Source organism: Pinus tabuliformis, chromosome 5_1, assembly GCF_031772625.1.
Source record: "Pinus tabuliformis cultivar Carrire ecotype Pingquan chromosome 5_1, CPIR1, whole genome shotgun sequence".
In the NCBI taxonomy this organism is placed as follows: Eukaryota; Viridiplantae; Streptophyta; class Pinopsida; order Pinales; family Pinaceae; genus Pinus; species Pinus tabuliformis.
The window spans coordinates 169,873,993-169,892,061 of record NC_142305.1 but is presented as its reverse complement, the minus strand read 5'-3'; the positions used below and the strand labels follow the sequence as shown (position 1 = coordinate 169,892,061).

Sequence of the window (18,069 nt, the reverse complement as noted above, 5' to 3'; positions counted from 1 at the left end):
TGATGTCGTTGGAACACTTGTTCTAACTTTAATAGGAGATTTGGAACCGGTTAAACGAGTTCGCTTTGTCTGTACTAGTTTCGGTTCTGGAGACAAAGATGGTTGACTCGTCAGCCTCCGCAAACGACGGGGTTTCAATTGACTTTCTTCCATGATTGCGGATTACTCGATCAACTAAAATAAAGGGGAAGTATGTTTCCAAATTAAATGAATTTTAGACACTTCGACACAACTTGTTTTTTCAGTTTTTAAGAGTCGAGAAAAAACAAAAGATGACTCTAGTCTCCTTCGATTTTTAATGAGCCTGAAGTGACAAGTGCTCAGATGGACCTTTTCCGTTAAGGAGTCTGAAAAGGAACGAAGGGGACTGCTCTGGAGATCTAGGTAGAGGGAGTACCAAACCAATCGCAAAACCACAGAATACTTTTTACGGTACGGCAGTCAATCTTCCCGAATGTTGTGTTCAGTGCATTGCGATCGATAGGGCGGCAGACACGCCTTCCTATGGATAAAGGATTTAAGCCTATAGGGGTCTCCCAAAATATACCTGACGGTATGTGGGAGTGGTGAGCCCCAGTATTGTAGCAATAATGCTACAACTCCTGGGGCTTCCTATCTCTAATTTTATCAACCCGGTAGTTCGTACACACTTGGAAGTGACGGTGCTGTATGCACACGTACTAGCTCTTGTCGCAGCTGTCACTTGGTCAGCTGGCACAAGTCCGCTAGGGCTCAAGCCAACTTCTATATGCTCTCAGAAGAAGCTTGCTAAATGATGGATGAAGGCTATCTTAAAGGAAATTAATCTATTTTGCAAAAATGAACTGAAAGCCAACAAAGCATGAAAACCCCTAGTAAACCCTAATTTGACTAGCTAGGCCCTTACAATGCAAAACTGTGAATGAAACTTCTACCAATGATGCCATTACTTGCAGTGAGCTGAAATACATGCATCTAGGCTACTTGCATCTGAAAAGACATGTTTTTGTATTTTTTCATTAAGTGGTTGGATTTATTGTGATGATGCTTTTGATAAGGGTTTGACTGTGCATGAGCGGTTCAAATGGAGGGAAAGCATGGGCAAGGTCAAGCGGGGCTAGGAGAGGCCCTAGAGGATCTCTAGCATCAGTCCACAAAAGCCTACCACGTTCGGATGCTCAGCAACCGAGTTTGCAGGCTTCTACCGGAAGTCTGCAGGGGATCCTATAGGAAACTCAGGGGTTCTACAGGAAGTCTGTGAAATTCTACAGGATGTTCGACCGCGGGAGTTTTGGGAGATGGTTAAGTGATGGAGTGGTATGGGAGGATAGGTGAGATGGAGAGGGAACTGGTGATGGCTCAGGAGCAGAGAATTCAGATGGAGAAAGAGTGCATGCAGTGGGTTGATGGCTGGAAGGATGGGATCAACGAAAGGTTAAGTAAATGGAGCTTCGTGAGTAATGGAAGAGCTAGAAGGTAAACAAGCTAAACAGAGGTCGGTTGAGTGACTTTAGGTGTGGTTGACAAGAAGAGGAAGGTAATGGAATGGGGTGGAGCAGTGTAGGTGAAACAAATTGTCTATGAGTGTCACCAAAAACGAGAACTCTTTAACCTATGTTAACTGTGCTATTTTGAACCAATGAACAGCAGTGCAATTTGTGAAAGAAACTCGTGCATGGAAGTGGAATGAAGAAGTAATGATCAAGACCAAAGTGCATGGATGGATCTACGGCTAAAGTAACTGTTGCAGCTTGCATGGAAGTAAAAGACTGCGTTTCTTTTTGGTGGTTGGTATAGACTGCACCCCCAACCTCTAAACAGAGATGGCAGTGAAGGCTCTCTCAACCTTTTCTTGGAGCTAAAAGGAACACTAATCCTCCTACTCTAATTCAAAACAACTAAAGGCACTTAAACCATAAACTAATCCTACTTCAATCACATAAAACAAATCAAATCAGTAGGCTGGAAATTCTAAATGCATGACAAAACAGAGGAAATAAAGTGCTGCAAGGAAAAAGAAATACCATTACAAGGAGGAGGAGGTCTATTGCTCTCTTAAAAACTCAGAATTGGATCAAAAGATGTCTGTCTTTATTGAATAATCATGAGTCTAATGACATGCCAAAACTGGCTTACAAAGAGCAAAAACCGAGCTACAACATGACTAACCAAATTGACTAACTAGCTAACCCCAAATTGACTAACTAGCTACACAAAATGACTACCAACTAGCTAACCAAAATGAGGCCCCAAGCTTTCTTATTTATACAATTTGAGGACCCAACAGTCCTCCTAAAAGTTAGGGACTTGGCTGCCCAAGACTTGTAGTTAACAACAGTCCTACTTGACTTGCTTGGCTGCCCTTGTGCTGATTGATTCGGTGGCCCTTGAACTCCGAGCTGATGGTGGAGAATTCGAGGTAAGGGCCCATAAATGAGGGGGAAACCTTCCTACAAATCCTCTAGCTTGTTCTCCCACGAATTTGGCTGCCAAGTGCTCATTAAGACCTTCCATTTTGTCTCCAAGTTGACCAAGAAGGTTACACAAAGCACCCATTAGACTTGTTGGCATAATGACTAACCAAATTCACTCTATTAACATAAAAATAATCAAAAACATGCAATAAAAAAATGAGAATGGTGGACTAAGCCAAATTAGGAGGTTGAATGAGCCCAAATAATTGTACATTTTTGGGGCTCATCATCACCCCCCTACTGAAAGTGTTGCTCATCCGCTGAGCAACCAAATCTCTCCCATTGTCTTTGATGGCCCTGGTGACTTCCTTGGCTAGCATCTCGGCCGATTTCTCCTTTGGCTTCCCTCTTTTCAAACTTTCTTGTAGAAACTGTTCACTGGCTTCCTGTAGAAACAGTCCTCTGTCTTCCTGTAGAACCAATTTCATTGATTTTACTTGCTTGGCTGGGGGTGCCTTCTCCTTGAACTGCGCTGCCTGAAAGCTGACGAATCACAAATGGCAAGTCTAATGTATTATAAAAGCACACACGTACAATGAACTACCCGAGAATAGATATTGCATGCGAAAGTCGGATGGGAAAAAGTGTTTCTAGGCCTTTAAATCATTGTTTTTCCATTAGTTAACCTTGATTCACGTTTCTGTTCCTGACATGACAATACTTTCCGACTGCGGCAGCTTTATTTTCTTCATAAAATGCTTACTGCAATAGCAAATATGGGAATAATAATAGATTTGTATCCCAAAGCCAACCCAAATATAACATTAGTTGCTGCTCCAGTCCTGCATGAATCGGCAACATCTTGGACAGGGCTGTAAGCATTACTAGTGTAGTATTCAGTGACAAAACCAATAACAAGGCCAGACCACAAACCAATAGCACCACAGAAGAAAAGCTCCCAACTCTTTACAACCTTATGGGCACCAAAATTGAAGATAGTGAAGGATGAAGGCAATGCAACTAGGCTTACAGCAGCAATGCCCATAGTCATCACTATTGTGGAGATAATAAGTTGCTTTTTCAATGCAGGCTCAATTTCCTTCACAGACTTGATCTCAAACATGTTAGTTGCAAACAAAGTTGTGATTAAGCAAGCAATGATACCCATTGAACTAATAAGCAAGGGATAACACATGGCAGTAAGATCATGAGAGTTTCCAAATGATGATATGGATGCAACAATCAGAGCTGCACAGGAAGATTCAGCATAGGACCCAAATAGATCTGACCCCATACCAGCGATATCTCCAACATTGTCACCAACATTATCAGCAATAACAGCTGGGTTGTGTGGATCGTCTTCAGGAATGTTCCTCTCAACCTTGCCAACAAGATCAGCACCTACATCTGCTGCTTTGGTGTAAATACCACCACCTACTCTGCCAAACAGAGCCATGGAAGAACCACCAAGACCATATTTGAGGAACCTTAGGCCTCTCTGCTCTTAGAAGACTCTGTTGCGCTTTCCTGTAGAAGACCCCACCCGTTTCCTGTAGAACGTGATTCTGCCTTTGAGTGAGCCCGATGCACGAGTGAAATTCGAACCAGGTAGAAAACTCAGCGGAGGATGATAGGTTAAGTCGATTGTGGACGCAGAGGATGTATACTTCAGTTTAACATGATGCAAGTGCAAGTTGACTAACAGTTCATGACTTCCAGCTGAGCGCTCATTAATTCTGCATGATTTTTGGTGGAGTGAGGTGGCAAAACATGTGCGCTGGCTTTTTAGAACTGCAGTGATGTTATGAACTACATGTCTTCATCTATCTGTCAATCAGCTGATGTCCTGTGCACTGGAGTTCAACAGATTTACCACTAACTGTTTTTTGTCACGTGAATGACTGATCATGCTGCGTGATTTTTGCCTTGCTGAGTGCAATCGAACGTGGCTCTCTTCTTGGCTGAATCCACTCATCTCATTCATTCATGCATTGCTTTAGATTAGATCTATGCAAACAGATGAACAAGGTTTAGTCACGTACCTGAAATCAAACGGCTGCTTGTGAAGCTTCTTGCTGCTGCATGCTTTGATTCTGCTATTGCATGCTTGGATCCTTTGATTGCATGAGGGTGTGGCTAATGATTTTGATTGCTTTTCCTTGTGCAGGTGTCCTCTGGCCAGATCTAAGCTGCATGCAATTGTTTTCACGTTCAGATCTGCACCTTCAAGCTGCTGCTGCTGCATGGTCACAAAATCAGAACTTGTTTTCGCCATTGCTCTCAAACGGTAGATCGGATTGATCTAAAACTTGGTGAGCATGTTCCTACCATCATTATGCATCTCCCATAGCAAATTCGTGATCAATGGATGCACGGATTTCGAGAAAAATGGAAAATGGCTGAAGATTTCAGAGCTCGATTTCTCGGAAACCGTGTATTGGAATCGGCTGAAACTGCTTGGGTAGGCTACTATCACCCATGTACATCTCCCCATGGAACAAGTTTTAAAACGGATGCACGGATATGGAGAAAATGCAAAAATGGCTGATGGTGATGGAGGCTGATTTCTTGGAAACCGTGCACCGGAATTGCATGAAACTGCTCAGGCATGTTGTCATCAACCTTGTACAATTCCCCATAAAACGGTTTGTCAAATGGATGCATGGTTTTCAAGTTATGGCAAAAACAAATTCTGCTCTATGTGTTTTTGCTTCAAGGCACTTGCATTTTGGTTGCATGGCATGACAAAATGAATTTTGGCTGTGATGCAGGTATGGAGATGATGGAGGAGGAGTTGGAAGATGGCATGAGGGCTTCTAAACCTTTGAGGAAGCTACCATGCTCGCCAAACCACTTTTTGAAATGCATGCCTCGTTTCCCACAATTTCTACAGGAAGTTCCTGTAGAAGCACAAGGAGGTGGAAAAAAAATGGAGAAAGGCAAGGGATGGACACACAAGTGCTTGTAGGCCTAATCAACAGATTCCCACCATTAGATTCACTTTTGAAATTGGATTTGGCTCGTCCAAAGGTTCTATAGGATGTTTCCTGTAGAAATACAGAGCTTCCTGTAGAAGACACAGTTTTGAGGAAAGAAGCATAATGACATGAAAAAAAATGATGGAAAAGGGGTGAGGAATAGAAACATGGATGTGGGTAGGCCTCATGGAAATATTCCAAGCCTTCAGGTCCTCCTTGGAGATCAGTTTGGCTTTTTTGTAAGCTTCCTGTAGAAGATATGAAACTTCCTGTAGAAGGCACAAAAACTCCTTTGTCTTTATTTTGAGTGATCCACCTGACCTACAATGTCCTTCTTGCAACCTGCAATTAGCCAATGGAAATTAGTTTTATTTGTTCTTTTCTCTTTTTCTCTTTTTTTTTTTGGAAAACAACTAGGGTGCCTCATGGAGGTTTTCACCCTAATTGCCTGCCCTAGGCGCCTCCAAGGAAGGTTTTCACCCAGGGATCTTATTCCCTTTTATTTTCTTTTCTTTCCAACCCATTGACCGCCTCATGGAGGTTTTCAATCAATGAGCCAATCTAAGGCGCCTCCGAGGGGGTTTTCACCTTAGATTTTTATTTTTATCCTTTTTTCATTTTTTCATTTCTTTATTTTTTTTTCTCTTTTTTTCATTTTTTCTACCCTACCCTACTTGAAAAACAAAATCATTTTCAAGTATAAGAATACTTCCAATGGAGCCATGTGCACATCGAGATTAGAGACAAAATGATGTGAAGGCTCGAAATGCATGCTTTGATAGGTATCCAGATCTCAGAGACAAAATGATCTGGCATTGAAGGGATCAAACGAAGTTGAGGAAGAAAGTACTGCTGCAACTTAGTGACCTTCTGAAACCATATCTCAATATAGCTTTGATATCCTTGGTTCTTTTGCTGATCTGGATCATTCTTCATGTCACCTTCTAACATGACTTTCTCATCTTCCTCTTTTTGCTGATCTTTCTCTTGAATACATGGAAGATCTGATGATAACCATGAGGAAGCTTTCTCGATCTCTGATTCTGATCTCTTCTCTTCATCAAGTGCAGCCCATGGTTCTTTGATCTCATCTCTTGAATCTTCTTTTGCTGGATGTGGTCCTTCAATGTTGTCAATAGATTCTCTCTTTTGCAACACTCTTCCTGAGCTTTGGTGAACATCATTGAGCTCAAAAGGAGTCATTTGCACATGTTGTGCCTCAGCTTTGCAGTTGGGTTGAGCTGCTCCATTGCATGGTTTTGGAAATGGAGGTACGGGTAGCTGAGTGGAGGTGTGAAATTGAGATGGAGATGGATGGCATTGTGGTTGGGTAGGCATTTGGGGTTGCCTTGGTGGAGGAGGAGGCGATGGTTGTGGATGAGCAGGTGGTGGAGGAAAATGAGCGGGATGAGAGTTGTACTGGGGCCTCCACTCCTGATAAGGTGCATTCCACTGAGGCTGTGGCTGAGCATAAGAGTGAAATGAATGAGCAGCTGGTTGGGCATAATATGGATCTGTGAAGGAATAAGGAGGAGGTGTGAACCAGGAAGGATGAGCAGGGGGACCCCAAGAAGGCATGAAGGTGGCTTGATAAGGGTCATAATAGGTCTCGGGTGTCCCTTGTAGTTCCTGCTGGTAGGGTATGGGTCCATGTGGCCTCCTTTGGTTCATATAACAGAGTGATTCAGTGGCTCCCTTGGCTCTTTGATATGTAGCTTTGATTCTGGGCAAGGAAGGGCACTGATCTGTAGGATGGTATTCTTCACAGATGAAACACACTTCTAGAGGGTGCATTGGACATTCGTTCCTAGGATGCTTTCTAGTGCACCTAGGACAAAAAATGGCCAAAGCCCTCTTGGCTTCTTCTTGCTTCTTTTCGATCTGCAAGGTATCCAGTTGCATGGCAAGAAACTGCCTCATATCACTCTTGAAATCTTCGATCTGATTTGCAAATTCATCTTTGGACAAGGGACTGCTCCCGACATTTCTGCTTGTAGCCATTTGCTTCAGAGGAATGTTTCTTCTTCTTCTCCCCAAGAGGTTCTTCAGATATGTCTCGATGTCCACCCAGGGGTTCTTTCATCACAGCCATCGAAGAAGAACGTTGGCTGTGTGAAGCAGTGGGGGTGTTGTGCAATCATTTTTCTAACTTATCTCTACTCCTACAAAGCATGAAATGAAATATTTTTGGTTGATTTTTTTTGTTTTTTTCTACTTCTACTTGCAAAACTAAAATAGATTGAACTGCAACTAACTATCTTGCTGAAATGAAAATGCGGAATTGAAATGAAAGCAGGAAAGGACTAATCTATTTTGCTCAAATGAAATTGCGGGAATGAAATGCTAGGCTACGCTTGCGAAATTGAAAGGCTAATCTACACTTGCAGAAATGAAATTGCGGAATTGAAATGCTAATCTACGCTTGCAGAAATGAAATTGTGGAATTGAAATGCTAATCTATGAAAGCAGGAAATGTCTATGCTACTTTTGCAGAATGGAAATGAAGTAAACTACTTGGCAGAAGGTTGTAGTAGAAAATAGAAGAATAGCAACAATCACCAATACTCTGCCGCTTCCCCGGCAACGGTGCCAAAAAGATGGTGAGCCCTAGTATTGTAGCAATAATGCTACAACTCCTGGGGCTTCCTATCTCTAATTTTATCAACCCGGTAGTTCGTACAAACTTGGAAGCGACGGTGTTGTATGCACAAGTACTAGCTCTTGTCGCAGCTGTCACTTGGTCAGCTGGCACAAGTCCGCTAGGGCTCAAGCCAACTTCTATATGCTCTCAGAAGAAGCTTGCTAAATGATGGATGAAGGCTATCTTAAAGGAAATTAATCTATTTTGCAAAAATGAACTGAAAGCCAACAAAGCATGAAAACCCCTAGTAAACCCTAATTTGACTAGCTAGGCCCTTACAATGCAAAACTACGAATGAAACTTCTACCAATGATGCCATTACTTGCAGTGAGCTGAAATACATGCATCTAGGCTACTTGCATCTGAAAAGACATGTTTTTGTATTTTTTCATTAAGTGGTTGGATTTATTGTGATGATGCTTTTGATCAGGGTTTGACTGTGCATGAGCGGTTCAAATGGAGGGAAAGCATGGGCAAGGTCAAGGGGGGCTAGGAGAGGCCCTAGAGGATCTCTAGCATCAGTCCACAGAAGCCTACCACGTTTGGATGCTCAGCAACCGAGTTTGCAGGCTTCTACAGGAAGTCCGCAGGGGATCCTACAGGAAACTCAGGGGTTCTACAGGAAGTCTGTGAAATTCTACAGGATGTTCGACCGTGGGAGTTTTGGGAGATGGTGAAGTGATGGAGTGGTATGGGAGGATAGGTGAGATGGAGAGGGAATTGGTGATGGCTCAGAAGCAGAGAAGTCAGATGGAGAAAGAGTGCATGCAGTGGGTTGATGGCTGGAAGGATGGGATCAACGAAAGGTTAAGTAAATGGAGCTTCGTGAGTAATGGAAGAGCTGGAAGGTAAACAAGCTGAACAGAGGTTGGTTGAGTGACTTTAGGTGTGGTTGACAAGAAGAGGAAGGTAATGGAATGGGGTGGATCAGTGTAGATGAAACAAATTGTCTATGAGTGTCACCAAAAACGAGAACTCTTTAACCTATGTTAACTGTGCTATTTTGAACCAATGAACAGCAGTGCAATTTGTGAAAGAAACTCGTGCATGGAAGTGGAATGAAGAAGTAATGATCAAGACCAAAGTGCATGGATGGATCTACGACTAAAGTAACTGTTGCATCTAGCATGGAAGTAAAAGACTGCGTTTCTTTATGTTGGTTGGTATAGACTGCATCCCCAACCTCTAAACAGAGATGGCAGTGAAGGCTCTCTCAACCTTTTCTTGGAGCTCAAAGGAACACTAATCCTCCTACTCTAATTCAAAACAACTAAAAGCACTTAAACCATAAACTAATCCTACTTCAATCACGTAAAACAAATCAAATCAGCAGGCTGGAAATTCTAAATGCATGACAAAATAGAGGAAATAAAGTGTTGCAAGGAAAAAGAAATAACATTACAAGGAGGAGGAGGTCTATTGCTCTCTCAAAAACTCAGAATTGGATCAAAAGCTACCTGTCTTTATTGAATAATCATGAGTCTAATGACATGCCAAAACTGGCTTACAAAGAGCAAAAACCAAGCTACAACATGACTAACCAAATTGACTAACTAGCTAACCCCAAATTGACTAACTAGCTACACAAAATGACTACCAACTAGCTAACCAAAATGAGGCCCCAAGCCTTCTTATTTATACAATTTGAGGACCCAACAATCCTCCTAAAAGTTAGGGACTTGGCTGCCCAAGACTTGTAGTTAACAGCAGTCCTACTTGACTTGCTTGGCTGCCCTTGTGCTGATTGATTCGGTGGCCCTTGAACTCCGAGCTGATGGTGGAGAATTCAAGGTAAGGGCCCATAAATGAGGGGGACACCTTCCTAAAAATCCTCTAGCTTGTTCTCCCACGAATTTGGCTGCCAAGTGCTCATTAAGACCTTCCATTTTGTCTCCAAGTTGACCAAGAAGGCTACACAAAGCACCCATTAGACTTGTTGGCATAATGACTCACCAAATTCACTCTATTAACATAAAAATAATCAAAAACATGCAATAAACAAATGAGAATGGTGGACTAAGCCAAATTAGGAGGTTGAATGAGCCCAAATAATTGTACATTTTTGGGGCTCATCAGGGAGCACAAGTCCGTACTGTACTTATCGTCTCAAAGTGGAGGAATCACCCAACCATCAGTGAGGACAACAGTTACCAGGCTTTACGACGCCGGAATACGTCTCTAGCCTAGACCTCTAAATGTTGTGCGTTAAGTTCCAAAGCGTTGTTAGATTCATTGAATTTATTTTAAAATGATCTTGTTTATGAAGTTTGCATTTCGGGTTCACCACAAGATGTAGATGTAATTCCTAAAATGCAATCTAAAGATGATAAACAAACTTTTTATCTCTTTTGTGCAATGAAAATCCTAGGTACTAGGGAAAAGAAAGACAGAATCTTTTCACAAAGAGCAAAGAGCACACTGTAAATGCACTTTCCTAAATCAAGCCAGACAGACTATCTATATGAAAATGCACATGCATTTATTTGTTTTTGACTTTCTTAGTATTGATGCTAAAAAAAAATTTGATGTACAAATTTGAATTTCTTTTCAAGCGACAAATATAAACAAGCTCTTTTTCGAAATCAAAAATAGAGATGATTACGACACCTTACGATTTTGAAATGAACACTCATCCTTGACACTAGAAAATTACAAATTCAGACCAAAGGCAATAGTAACAGGATAATCGATCATCAACAGCAATCAAACTTTCTCCTATGATCGAAATCGACACTTGCGACAGATTCAAATAAAAGGACGACAGTACGACTATGCTACTTTTGCAAAGGAAAACTGTAAATGACTCAACAAACACACAAAAACATCTACAGTTCTTTTGTACAAAGGAGATAGAATAACAGCAAGGAAAAGGGGTTTCAAACAGATATATACTGATCACAGGCAGCAAAATTTAGGGATAGAACTGGAAAGAATGAAGCACAGGAATCACAGCTGCACAGAGCTAGTCTGATCAACACACTTGTAACACAGAGAATCTGAAATGCAGTGAAGGTTTTCCCTTCAGGAAGTGCGCTGAAATTCAGAATCTCTGAACAGTACCTGCGCTGGGCCAGAAACGAGACTCTGTCTGGGTTCCGGGTCACAGTTTGCAGTTCATTCCTTGGTTTTTGGCCGAGTAAAAAGCAATCAGTAATGCAACAATTAGGGGTAGATCTAAGGAGGATCTAAGAGCTATCACAAGGGCAATCAGATAGTTTGTGAATCACCTGTTTAAATCATAAACAAATCTAGTGAATGGATTGAAGCAGCAGTTATCTACTTTGCATTTTTTATGGCAAATACAGTTTGAATGCTACTTATAAGTTTATGAAACAAACAACAAATAATGATACACAAACAAACTAATTAGACATTCTCCAGCGGATTCGCCATTTTGTTACAGGGAAAAGTGTCTATTTAGAACTGCTCTATCCCACTAAGGTGTGACAGCTACCTTAGAAACAAACAGAGAAAAGCTACTTTTGAATTTCCTTTATGAATTATAGACAGAGAGGAATAGAAAGAACCAAACTGTGTCTTGCACTAATCCTTTGATTTGATCCCTCTCTTCTTTGATAGTCTCCAGCTACCTACTCACTAGCACGCCCAGCTTCACAAAGTACCTGTAAGATCACAGAAGCATAGAACTATACAAAGACATGGATCTATATTCATAAACAACTTAGGATCAGATTTAAGTTAACCATACAAATATAACAAGCATCAATGATACAAAAGCATGGAGGAGAACTCAAATAGATTTTATTGATAAACAAGAAAAGATCCAAGAGGAGTTACAACCAGTGGTTCCGACCCAGCATCAACCTCCCAGCAAAGAATCCCCTCTTCACCTCAAACAAAGCATAGGTCACCCAACAATATGATGTTTGTCTCTAGAAACCAACAGCAATTCCTTACAATATGCAAAATTCCAGCCTCTGGATCTCTAGGATGAGGGATCCATATATAGATATCTGTAAGGAGGATGAGTCAGCTTGTGTTTTGATTAGTGTCTTCTCTCTGTCAGTTCTTTCTTCCACTTGGAGACTGAGGGCCTCTTACTCATCCTTGGTCGAATTCAGTGAGGCAAGTGTCACAGGAGAAGATTCTGGAAGCTTCCATTGCCTCTCCACCTCGCAGAATGACACTGCCATTTGTCATTTCTCGCCCATCGCACCCCATAGAAGGGAGTTTTGAAATGCAACGCACCCTCACAGTGCATTTGGGTGAGATGCAATGCACCTAGCCAGTGGAGCAGCTGCAATGATCCTGTTTTGACCAATTTTGAGTAGTTTTTCATGGAAAACTTCTGGGAGAAGCTGTAATCTGTTGACCTTGTTCCTATAGGGGTTAGAACAACACTTTTAGGGACTTAGGAGCCCTTGGTTTATGAAAATTTCATGCTTGGAGTTGTAGGGCACAAAAATTTCTATAACAAGCAAGAAGAAGAGAAATAAAATGAAATGAAACCTTCTTCAGTGCAAGGGCCCTTTGCAACTGAGTAAGCTACATTGGCTCAATCAAATCCAAGAAAACTCCTTCAGAATTTCATAAAACACGCGGTCTTCATATTAAAAACAGGGACAAAAATGCCCAGAAATTACAGAGTTTAGAACTTTGATTACATAATAAAACTATCACTATATCTCCGAACTTCCTCGGTTCTTTACACAAGTATTTATAGGAAAACCATACAACTGATCGTGGAGAAAAATATGCTACAACAAAAACACGTAGAAGAAAGGTACGCGAAATTCCTTCCTCAGCTATTGGAGACATAAATCCAAGATGTTGGCTGTTATATTTGGTTGCACAAGTGGCTTTTGGAGTCTGTAGGTTCAGGTAGTTGTTTTGGATAATGCTTCCCATCACTGTGAAACGTGTTAGTTAACCACGAAATAGAGTCCTGTTACCTTCAGTCTCTATGTTTGACTTCTCCATTGACTATAGTCTTATACCATCTTCCTTGTCGACCTGGGCTAGGTGAATAGGATAGGGTTCATGTCACAATGATTTCCATGCTACCCATATAGTTAGTTTCTCCTTTTGACACCTGGAACCTGTTAAAGCATGAAGGTAGCTGCGGAACAACCGATTAGCTGCAGAATAAGTTGTGTTCCATAGCTAATATACAAAAATTTATTCAAACAGCAAAACATAAAAGAATAATATGTAAATCACTAAATGTCCTCCTTAAGACAATATATACTGATCATTGGTGATGAGAATGCATCTTTCTCATGGAAAAAAAAAAGGAATGAGAAGAGTTGCTAGGGAGAGAGTAATTTTGAGACTCAACAGGAGGGGAGCTTTGACTAACCTCCACCTATGTCTCCATTCATGTACATGATCAGAGATTTGGGTGGCGGTATCCTGACATAATGAAGTGAGGAGTTCCGTCCCAGTTTCATAGCGGATGGGTAGCTAGAAGTTATTTAAGAATTCCATCACTAGAGCATCAAAGGTATTTAATAACACACGTGGTAACTCGATGTACTACTTGGCTGCATTACGAGTGAGGGTGTAGGGAAAAAGACGTAACCAGATACTATCATCCACCATGGAGTTAGAAACACGCCAAAGATGATAGGTGGTGATATGGGTACCTGGATCCTCCCCTTATTTCCCTTCGTACTTAAGGCTCTTTGTCGGTATTTTATGTGGGATTGGTGGCCAGAGTAAGTTATGATAGATGGGGTCATTTGTAAATTTGTACAAGTCAGGGATATCAAGTGTTGCTAGGAAGGATAGAGTGTGTGATGCCCCCAAATTGGACCAAGGTGATGACATATGACTTGAGGATCCTTATGGTCCTCCCATTATTTGATTCACAATATTATACACATGTTGCGTGGTATAGTAGTTTCCTTTGGGTATGGCATTGTAATGTGGATTTCCATGGGGATTGTTAGGTTCTGGTATAGAACTTCCCCCTAGATAAGCAGTGCCCCCTTGACTCATTTGAGGTTGTGAGTAGGGTGCCCCCATGGATTGGTTGGGTCCTCCTTGAGGATTCCTTCTCGCCACAGAGCTAACCATATGTCCTTGACTGGCATAAGGAGTGCTCATGTCAATCAATGACTAACCATGCATGCCTGGAAATGGACGGTGAACTGTTACATTCCCAACCAGTATATACATATTCGGAGTGCCCCCAAATACTTGAATCTGGGGGTTAGAACTATACAATGGATTCCAACCATATAGTTGGTTGAAGGGACCTGTGCTAACTGTCCCATATTGAGCGTTATAAGGAGCGTTGTATGTAGCACTTTTCAAGGGTATAGAGTTTGACACTAAAGGGGTAGAACCTGAAATACACTGGGTACCACTCGTGGAGGGTGTCATGTTAGGTTTTGTACCTGGGACAAATGGGATAGCAAGGTTCGCCATCAAAGTTGTGGTAGTGATTGTTGACTGGGGAAGTGGTGGGGGACAAAAAGTGTCTAAAAAGTCCCATGACTTGTTAGTTGTCAATAGGATGGGTGGAAGTGTTCCAATTGAAGACAAAGGAGGTACAAATGCAATGGGAACCAAGAGTGGTTCCAACGGATTCGTGATCAGAGGATTGTATGGAGGAAGAAATCCTATAGTAAAGAAATCCTCTGGTAAGCTTGAACTGTCAATTGTCCAAAATGATTCTGTGTGAGCACTCAGAGACTGATTTCCCAAAGACGAGGAATCTGGCTCACTGGAGCTCGATGGATCCTCCATAATGAGTGGGGAAAGTCCTAACAATTGTCTAGATTAATGACAAGGGCCGGATGTAGCCACAGTGGCTGATAATTTTTATCAATAAATTTTATAGGGATGTTTATTAAAGTCTCAATGATAACACTCTAGCACCTAAAAAAATAAAAAATACACCAAGTGAATCAATCAACAAACAGAGGGAAATGACCTTGTCTAATAAACACCGATCATTGGAGATGAAACCCAGTATCAAAATGAATAACAAAGAGGGCTAGCCAAATGTACAGTTATGGTTAATCTATAGCTTCACCCGAACTTCAGATTGAGGGGCCAAGTACTCTCATGAAGACGAGCACCCTCACAAAACCTGAAGACAGAGTAGGTCCATCTATGTTAGGTACCAGGGCATCCCACCCCAGTCACCTTGTGTAAGTCCCTAAAAGTATGGCCACTAAGGATACCTCAGATCACATACACTATCGGGGGACATAGTCACAGATAGTACACTATGTGGGCAGGATACCTGAGTCCTCGACTCAGCTCCAATATCCCTGAAGGGATCCCCGATACATAGAATACCCAAAGGAGTTACAAGCGAAGGTGAGATACCTTCACTTGTAGTCTGATGTTGTCTTGTATTTAGCTCCACTTTTATTGGAGTGGTCCCGGTAGTATGAGTGCAGAAGGATTTCTCTATTTTAATGACACTAGTTTTGGTTTTTGATCTTGGGCAGTTTACTCACACCGCCTATCGCAAGATCCTAGCCTGAACTAATGTTTGTTTGCTCTAGAAAGAGTTACTGATTTATTTTAGATAGATTTTAAGTGTACTTTGTTAGATTCTTCGGTAGGGGTGTTGACATATGATATTTTGTGGGACTCTGACTTAAAAATCATACAAAAGACAATGCTTGTAAATTTTCAATTTTGATGAATAAATTGTGTTCTACGAAGGGAGAGTCTTTCATACATCAAAATTCATTCCATGCATCCTATTCATTACAACACTAGCATAACCAAAAAAAAATTTCAATGCTCTCTAACAACTGCTGAAACCAAATAATGCATAACTTAACTAGCTAACCAGAATAATGAATAGAAAAATTTGATTTTTTCTTTTATGAAAATAAAAAATTTAAGAAGAAAAGTTATTTTCTTTAAAAAAAAAATCTTTCAGGACAAAGATCTTGCAAACAAAACATAGTTACAAATCCCTTATCAATCCAGAAGAAAATTTCCAAACCCTTAGGTCACAAACACAGCTACATATCAAAATTAGGGTGTCTAATCCTCTATGATAGAGGCGACAGAGAGTTACTGGAGGCACTAACGTGATGTTTGTGTAGACACAAATCTTTATAAAGCTCTTTTTACACTGCTAACTTGCATTATTGTGGGAAAACACTTCAAAACAAGGCTTTGGGGATCAGATCCAAGGTTGAATATATGAAAGAAGAGTATTGCAAGGTCCTGATGGGTCAGAAAAGGAATGAAAAAGTTCAGGAAGGTCTAGAAGGAGGATGAAACTAGGAACTTTCTAGGTAAACAGGAACTAATGTGTAGTCCCTAGTGGAGTCACTAATTCTGCTATAGGATTATATGCATGGTGTATGGAGAATGACGAAACCCTCAAGGTTCTTCTTGAGACCCTCAGAAGACTATAAGATTATATGTAGTTGCCACAAAGCTACATGCATGTCCATACTCAATAAATAACTATCAAAGAAAAACAAATTCATTACCTCAAGTCTCCGTGTAGATTTGTTGGAGAGCACAATGTAGCTAGGTGGAAGTCTCTTGAGCCAACTCCAGATCAAGTCCTACACATAGAAGAGACAAGCATAATCACAACATAAAACCTTGATAATTAATACAATAATATACAAAAGATATCTATTTACACATAACTAAGCTACTCATGTTAAAAGGTATTAGACAAACAAATAAATGAATGATAGTACCAACACCACGGAGTACACAGTACAACTTTAGTTATATATTAATGTTGGAAGAGTGATTACAACCATCTGTTGTATCAGCCTTCCCTTACCCCTCTAGCTCCTCTCTCTCTCCCTTCTTACCAACTTTTTATGCTTAGATTTGAGACTATGCTTGACAATCAAGTAAGCTATCATTTCAAATGATCTGACCTCTTTCATCGTAGCCCTAGCTATGCTTATGTAGAATTTGAGCTAGGGTTTCCAAGTTCATCCATTAATTTCTTTCAGGTAAAAGCAATGATGTTGCCATGATTTTGAGCTCTTTCCCATTTGTCTCCTTCATTAGGATTAGAAATCCCTCAAACAAGTCGAACTTTAGATGTTTCCTTGCTTTTATGAGTAGATTTAGAAGAGAATATAGAGATATTTCTCAGTCAATTCGCTCATTTGACCTCTAGATCCTCATTAGGTTTCACTAACGCTATCCTCGAACCAACAAGTAGAGTTAGTGGGGTCACTAACGCTCCCTTAGGCTTACAGAGAAGATTTATAAAGCATGATGTCAGTGTATAGCCAACGTTAGTGTGGAAGCAAGGCTTGTGATCTTGGTCTTTGCTTCAACCATCATGTCTCTCCCCTCTGAGATGATGAGGGGGCCATTTTGCTATATAACACTCAAAAGCCTTCACAGGAAAAAAACTTTTAGAAAGATTTGGATTTTTTTTTTTTTGCACTGGTAAGGTGTACCTAGAAAAATAAAAATATACATAAAGAAATATAATAAAGTCTAAAACTACGATATTATTATAGTTAATAGAAAATGCAAGTTGGTGACCTTCCAGTAGAATTCAAGTAGTATTTTAGCAACACAAAAAACAATCATACAAGTATTTTTCATAAAAATTGTGCCACCTACAATGTCTGTTGTAGTGGAAGAACCCCGAGAAGAATCAAGTGCTTGGACCAACCAAGAAAAATTACTTTAAACACTACAGTGTAAATAAAAATCATACTTTCAAGACTCAAAACACAAACTAAATACACATCAAAATGAAATAATGTGAAAAAACATAGTCTCCAGTATAAACAAGTGTAAATTTGTATATCTATTGTTATACAGGAAAATGACCTCCTCCTCAGCTCAGAGGAGAAAGACATGATGACCAAAGGACTGACCAAGTTCACAGGCCCAGTTTTCAAGATAACGTTGTCTAAACACTAGTAACCTTCTTTAGAAATCTTCCTAGTAAGGCTAAGGGTGCGTTATTTCCTAGGGTAACTCTGTGTGTTACCTTGGGAAGAGAATTAGTGAACCTTAATGAGTTTCTATGGGTCAAGGGAACAAGTTGACTGAGAAATATCCCAAGATTCTCTCCTATGTCAACTCACAAAAGTAGGGAAACATTAGAACTCGACCTGTTTGG

The 18,069-nt window shown here is 40.7% G+C and overlaps 1 pseudogene; it reads right to left on the bottom strand.

Annotated features, from left to right (window-relative positions):
- Positions 1-3,141: 3,141 nt before the first annotated feature.
- Positions 3,142-18,069, bottom strand: part of LOC149163967 (pyrophosphate-energized vacuolar membrane proton pump 1 pseudogene) — a 28,614-nt pseudogene continuing 13,686 nt past the window's right edge.